The sequence below is a fragment of the Lathyrus oleraceus genome, chromosome 2, assembly GCF_024323335.1.
Source record: "Lathyrus oleraceus cultivar Zhongwan6 chromosome 2, CAAS_Psat_ZW6_1.0, whole genome shotgun sequence".
NCBI classification, from domain to species: domain Eukaryota; kingdom Viridiplantae; phylum Streptophyta; class Magnoliopsida; order Fabales; family Fabaceae; genus Lathyrus; species Lathyrus oleraceus.
In genome coordinates, this window is record NC_066580.1 from 448,848,214 (window position 1) to 448,855,437 (window position 7,224).

A 7,224-nucleotide genomic window follows, 5' to 3' on the forward strand; every position below is an offset into this window, starting at 1 on the left:
ATATATATATATATATATATATATATATATATATATATATATATATATATATATATATATAATGGAAATGATCCATTCTTAACATGTACCTTATATATTATATATTAGCATTTCAAGTATTGTTCCAAATTCAAGAAATGAACTTATCATGTTGAATGAGCAAAAGCTGTAAGAAAACTTTATTCAAATAAAGCCATGGCAATGTAAGTTATGTTTTTTATCAGGTGAACATTTGATATTTTTATTCACTATAAAATTATATATCTTCTGTTTTATTTATAATGATGAAGATATATAATATCTGTTATATATGCGTAATTTTTTCAGATGTATGATCAAGTATGATCATTTTGAATTATAGAGCCTGAGTGAGTACTATAATAGAAAATATTCAAAATGGTAGATGAAGAATTACATTTTAAAACTATTTTGAGGAGGAAGAATGCTGCAAAAGCCAGAATTTATAGAAAGAGTGTTATTGATGACAAGAAATCTAAGAGGTTGAAAACTGCTCTAAAAGAAAATGGTACATTAGATAAAAGACGCGGCAATGACTCAACAGCTTTGAGGATACCACTATCAGAACTTTCGCCAAACATACTAAATGACGGTCGTGGTATAGCCAACGTTGAAGTAAGTCGTCAACTTCATTCGTCCTTAAAGACTAAGCCAAGTACCAATAATAATATCAGATCAAAAAGGATATCAAGCAGAAACATTACCAAATTAGGAGTTAACTTATCTAAGAGGTTTGACAATACATTTGCTGCAACAACATCAAACCAAGATCCAATACCAGAATTGCAACTCAATGAGCTTTTTGCATCTGATAGTGGAGACGATAATATGAATGATGAATCTGACGGTATATTCTTAATTATTTTTCATTTGAGTTAATTTGTTTATGATATGTCATAGAATATTACAATATTCTTAACACAATAAATGTTATGTCAAAAGGTTACAGTTCAACAACAAATTCAAGTTTTGATGAAGATGAAATGTCTAATGGAACAGATGCTATGGAAACTTTTGAAATTACATCAGGTATTTTAAAATGATTTACTATAAATAATATTTTATTATTATGAAATACAACTCATTTAACATATGAATTAAATACTATTGATGATCAGGAGGGTATTATGATATAGGGGATCCTGTTATTGAATGTCAATATTATGGTGCAAATATGTGGTATTCAGAAAGGAAAAACAAATGTCGTCATGCGTCCAATCCTAAATTTTCCATGTGTTGTGGATCAGGAAAAGTTCAGTTACCTTTGTTAAAACCCGCTCCTAAAGTTCTACAACATCTGTTGTTTGACAACGAATCATGTGAATCAAAAAATTTCCAACAACAAATTCGAATGTACAACGTTATGTTTGCATTTACATCTCCCGGTGCGAAAGTGGACAATCGATTTAACAACGGTAGATGCCCTCCCAATTTTCGTATCCAAGGTCAATCATGTCACCGAATAGGAAGCATGTTACCGATGCCAGGTCAAAATCCACGATTTGCACAACTATATGTTTATGACACTGAGAATGAAATTGAAAACAGAATGCATGGATTCAGGTTAGATATCTATTATTTTCCAAACTTTAAATTTATTTATTTAAGAAACTTGCAATAAACTGTTTCAACTCTTTTCGTTATAGGTCAAAAAGTGGAGTTGATGTTAATATTGTGAGAAAACTATATGAAATGTTATATGAACATAATGTTCATGCACAATCATTTCGCATGGCAAGGGACAGACTTTGTGAAGAAGGTGTTTCTGATTTAAAACTTCGTTTAATATCTGAACGAAGAAATGATGGAAGGATATATAATCAACCAACTGTATCCGAAGTAGCTGCTTTAATTGTTGGAGATGTCAACACTGTAGAAAAAAGAGACATTATAGTGCAAAAACAATGTGGCGAACTTCAAAGGATAGATGAGTATCATACCAGTTATTTAGGATATCAGTACCGATTATTATTTCCATATGGTGAGGATGGATATAGACCTAATGTGAGGCACCGTGATAAAGGGACAAATATTCGCCACTTCACAGACATAACACAGTCAGAACAGAACAATAAAGATATTCCTTGGGAAGAAGCAACAAAGCGAAATCGACTTACAATAAGAGAGTGGTTGGCCTTTAGAATTCAATCAAGATCTAATGAAGCACAAACATTGTTGCGATCAAGGAGACTTTATCAACAATTTTTGGTAGATGGTTTTACAATGATGGAATCAGAAAGACTTAGGTGGCTTCGAAAGAATCAGTCAAAATTGAGGGTTGGCAAGTATCACAATTTGAATGAATATAATTCAAATGGAGAAACGCACGGGTCAAACACAGGTAAAAGGGTTGTGCTACCTTCTTCATACGTTGGTAGTCGTAGATATATGGATCAACTATACTTTGACGGAATGGCAATATGCAACTATGTCGGATTTCCAGATCTTTTCATTACATTCACATGTAACCCCAACTGGCCTGAAATTCAGCGTTTGCTTGGTTCTGTTCATCTAAAAGCATCAGATCGTCCTGACATCATTTCAAGAGTCTTTAAAATGAAATTTGATGAGCTTTTGTCTGATCTCACAAAGAAAAGTCTATCGGGGAAAGTTCTTGCATGTGAGTAACTTATTCCATATTCAATTAATCGTATTGTTATTTTCAAATTTATCATTCGTGTGCTGACTATTGTATATATTTTATATTTTTATTTTTATAGATATGTATACAATTGAGTTTCAAAAGAGAGGATTACCACATGCTCACATCTTAATTTTCCTCCATCCATCTAACAAATATCCAACTCCAAGTGATATTAATCGCATTATTTCAGCTGAAATACCTGACCAAGATACCAATGAAGAGTTGTATAATTTGGTTAAAACTCACATGATTCTGGCCCGTGTGGATTTGCAAATCGATCTTCACCGTGCATGAAAGATGGAAAATGTTCTAAATATTTTCCAAAACAGTTTCAGCCCGAAACAATTGTTGATCAAGATGGGTTTCCGGTATATAGAAGAAGGGACAATGGACATACAGTTCTTAAGAATGGAATTCAAGTCGATAACCGGAATGTTGTTCCATATAATGCAAAGTTGTTGACAAAGTACCAAGCTCACATAAACATGGAATGGTGCAATCAAAGTACATCGATTAAGTACTTATTCAAGTACATCAACAAAGGTTACGACAGAATCACCGCTGCCATTGTACCGAATGATGATGGAACTTCCAACCAGCCGTAGAATATTGATGAGATCAAACAGTATATTGATTGTAGGTATGTTTCTAATATATCACTTGAAATATGATGTCATGCAATTTATCTATTTCAACTAAAAGTGTGCAATTTTTCTTTACATGCATGGTGTAGAAAATTTTATATTTACACTGTTTTGACTATATGTGTTATAATAAAATTTATATATTCTGTCTACAATAATCATTCTATTAATTTTAAATCCATTGCCTTTCATTATATTATTTGTAGGTACGTTTCTCCGAGTGAAGCATCTTGGAGGATATTCTCCTTTCCAATCCATGGTAGAAAACCAGCTATTGAGAGACTGTACTTTCATTGTGAAGGTCAAAATTCGGTATATTACACTGATTTTGATCGTATCAATACAGTTCTGGAAAAACCAAGTGTAACTGAATCGATGTTTACATCATGGTTCGAAGCAAATTGCAAGTATCCTGAAGCACAAAATTTAACTTACAGCAAATTTGTTTCAAAATTTGTTTATGTTAAGAAAAAAAGAGAATGGAAACCCCGTCAAAAAGGTTACACAATTGGTAGGCTTATATGGGTTCCTCCAACAACTGGCGAATTGTACTATCTTAGATTGATGCTCACACATGTCAAAGGCCCCCACAATTATAATGATATAAAAACAGTGAATAACGTAAAATATGATACTTTCCGGGATGTCTGTTTTGCTATGGGTTTTATCGGCGATGATAGAGAATTCATTGCAGCTATTAAAGAGGCAAATCATTGGGGTTCAGGTCAATATTTGAGATTACTATTTGTTCACATGTTATTATCAGGCAGCATTAACAGGCCAAGGCATGTATGGAGTAAAACATGTCATCTCTTAGCTGATGGAATACTATATGCTCAACAGCGAATTGCAAACAATAGAGGTATTATTTTTCCTATATTGTGAATTTTTATTATATTTATTTGTTTGATTCTTAAAAGTAAATTTGTTTTATAGTTTACACTTATAATTACTATTGTATAAAGGTTTGAGGTTGTCGGATGAAGAGATAATGAATTTAACATTAATTGAGATTGAACGAAATCTTCAAAGGAAGAGCCGAAGTCTAAAGGAATTTGCTGGAATGCCTTATCCAAGTGGATATGTGGTTGAGCAGTTGGGAAATAAGCTCATATACGAAGAGCGGAGTTACAATCCAGCCGAACAATTGCAAGAATACAATAATTTGTTCTTAAATCTTACAGGTAAATATGTTAAATGTTTGTAAGTTTTGTCATAATTTTATAAAGTTAACTTTTAAAGTATGATTTTATCTTACAATTTTTTTTAATGTATAATTAATTTATTCACTGCATGTTTGCTATGTATTTTTTTTAAATTAGATGAGCAAAGAGGTGTATTCAAGCGAATAATGGAAGCAGTAAACAATCAGCAATGAGACGTATTTTTTTTGTATGGATACGGTGGCACAGGGAAAACCTACATGTGGAGAACTCTAGCTTCCTACATAAGATCAAAGAAAAAAATTTGTTTAACTGTTGCTTCATCGGGCATAGCTTCACTACTACTTCCAGGAGGTCGAACGGCTCATTCAATGTTCAAGATTCCAATACCTACAATGGAGTCTTCTACATGTAATATCGACAAAGGTAGTGATCGTGCAAAGCTACTAAAAATGGCAAAGTTGATAATTTGGGATGAAGCTCCAATGGCGCACAGATTTTGTTTTGAAGCATTTGATAAAACCCTTAAAGACATAATGGGGCGTTCCAATTGTTCTGACAAATTATTCGGAGGGAAAGTAATTGTATTTGGTGGAGATTTTCGGCAAATATTACCAGTTGTACCAAGGGGCAGCCGTTCAGATATAATACATTCTACAATAAATTCATCATACATCTGGGATCATTGTGTTGTGCTGAAGCTTACAAAAAACATGCGACTCCAACAAGCCGGCAATACTTCAAGTACATCTGAATTAGAATTGTTTTCTAATTGGATATTAAAAGTTGGCGATGGGAAATTGGAAGAACCTAACGATGGTTACACGGATATTCCTATTCCAAATGATTTCTTAATTTCTAACTATGATGATCCACTAGAAGCCATTGTTAGTGAAACATATCCGAATTTTCTTAACAATTACAAGAATCCAGAATTTTTGCAATCAAGAGCTATATTGGCAGGAACAATTGAAACGGTTGACATCATAAATCAATACGTTTTGGGATTCATACCACGTATGCGTTATCCATTGTAAACATATTTATAGATACATTCATATATTTATATGTACTAACATAGATTTATAATAATAAAATTTTAAAAATTTTCCCAAAGGTGAAGAAAAGGAATATTTAAGTTCAGATTTTGTAGACACTTTTGACGGTGAAGGAAATGAAGCTTTTGATGTTTTGACCCCGAAATTTTTGAATACACTTACAACTTCCGGTCTACCTAACCACAAGATTAAATTGAAGATTGGGACCCCTATTATGTTGCTTCGAAACATTGATCAACCTGAAGGTCTCTGCAATGGAACAAGGCTTATAGTTACAAGATTGGCAAACCACGTTATCGAGGCAAAGATTATATCTGGAAAGAATATTGGAGGGGTTATCTATATTCCAAGAATGGATATGACTCCAACACAATCTCCGTGGCCATTCAAAATGACTAGAAGGCCATTTCCCATAACTATATGTTATGCTATGACAATTAACAAATCTCAAGGTCAGTCATTGGATTATGTTGGATTGTATTTGCCTAGAAGTGTATTTAGTCATGGTCAACTATACGTTGCAATATCAAGGGTCAAAAGCAAAAAAAGGGCTTAAGATATTAATCCATGACAAGGATAACCATCCATTGAATTCTACAACAAACGTCGTGTTCAAAGAAGTTTTTGAAAACTTATAGAACGTAAGTTTTTCATTAGTTATATTATATCAACAAATGTCGTTGTTTATTATTAGAATTTTATTGAATGAGTTGTATAAAATATACATTATGTTTTAACATTTGTTTATATGGATGTAATTGTTTTTTTACAGGGTAATGAATCATCACTTCCTAAAAGGTTGCGGGCAGGTTTTGTATAAACCCAGTTTTTTAAGGACCAAAGAATTGTACGAAGTTAAATCATTTTTGTTGCTGGACTTATTTCTCAATGATAAATGGAATGTTTATTCATAACATTAACAATGGAATGTTTATTATATATCAATATACCAATAAATTGTAAAAATATTTTTGTATTATATTTTTTGATTATTTCCTTAATATAGTATACAAAAAAATTAAGCAAATTATATTACTATAAATTAATAATGTTTTACTTTATTATGTCCCAAACTGAAAAAAAGTTATTTGTGGAAATTTTTTGAACCCATTTATTGATCATTTAACATCCATTACATTAAAAAAAACTCTTATGCAATAAATTTGTGTACGTTGATCCAACTATATATATATATATATATATATATATATATATATATATATATATATATATATATATATATATATATATATAAACAAAAAATATATTATATTTTAATTTTTTTAAAATAAATTATTGCACTTGCGCGACCCGTGCGAACGCACGGGTCCTTTACTAGTTTGAAGTAAAAGGTAAAAATAGGATAAAAAGTTATAATATTTTCCGCTTCCTCCCATTTCCAAACAGTAGAGTGAGATTTTAGTTTCATTGCATCGTAGAATATCCAAACAATGGAATATAGTTTATGTTTCGTTATGTTCCATTCTATTGCGTTTCACTCTACTTTATTTGTTTTAAATTATCCAAACACACCATAAATATATGTTTTGATTGGTGGTACATACAATGCTAAATAATGTGATTCTATTGTTTAAACTTGTAAATAATGGACGGAGCAAAATGGAACATGACAAAATCTATTCCATCTAATCCTCCATTTTTTATTACATCCTAAAAGTATGTTGGATTGGTGGTAC

General features: G+C 31.6%; 1 pseudogene; it reads left to right on the forward strand.

The window, feature by feature from the left end:
• The first annotated feature begins 396 nt into the window (after window positions 1-396).
• LOC127123664 (uncharacterized) lies at window positions 397-6,165 on the forward strand (annotated as a pseudogene).
• The last annotated feature ends 1,059 nt before the right edge of the window (window positions 6,166-7,224 follow it).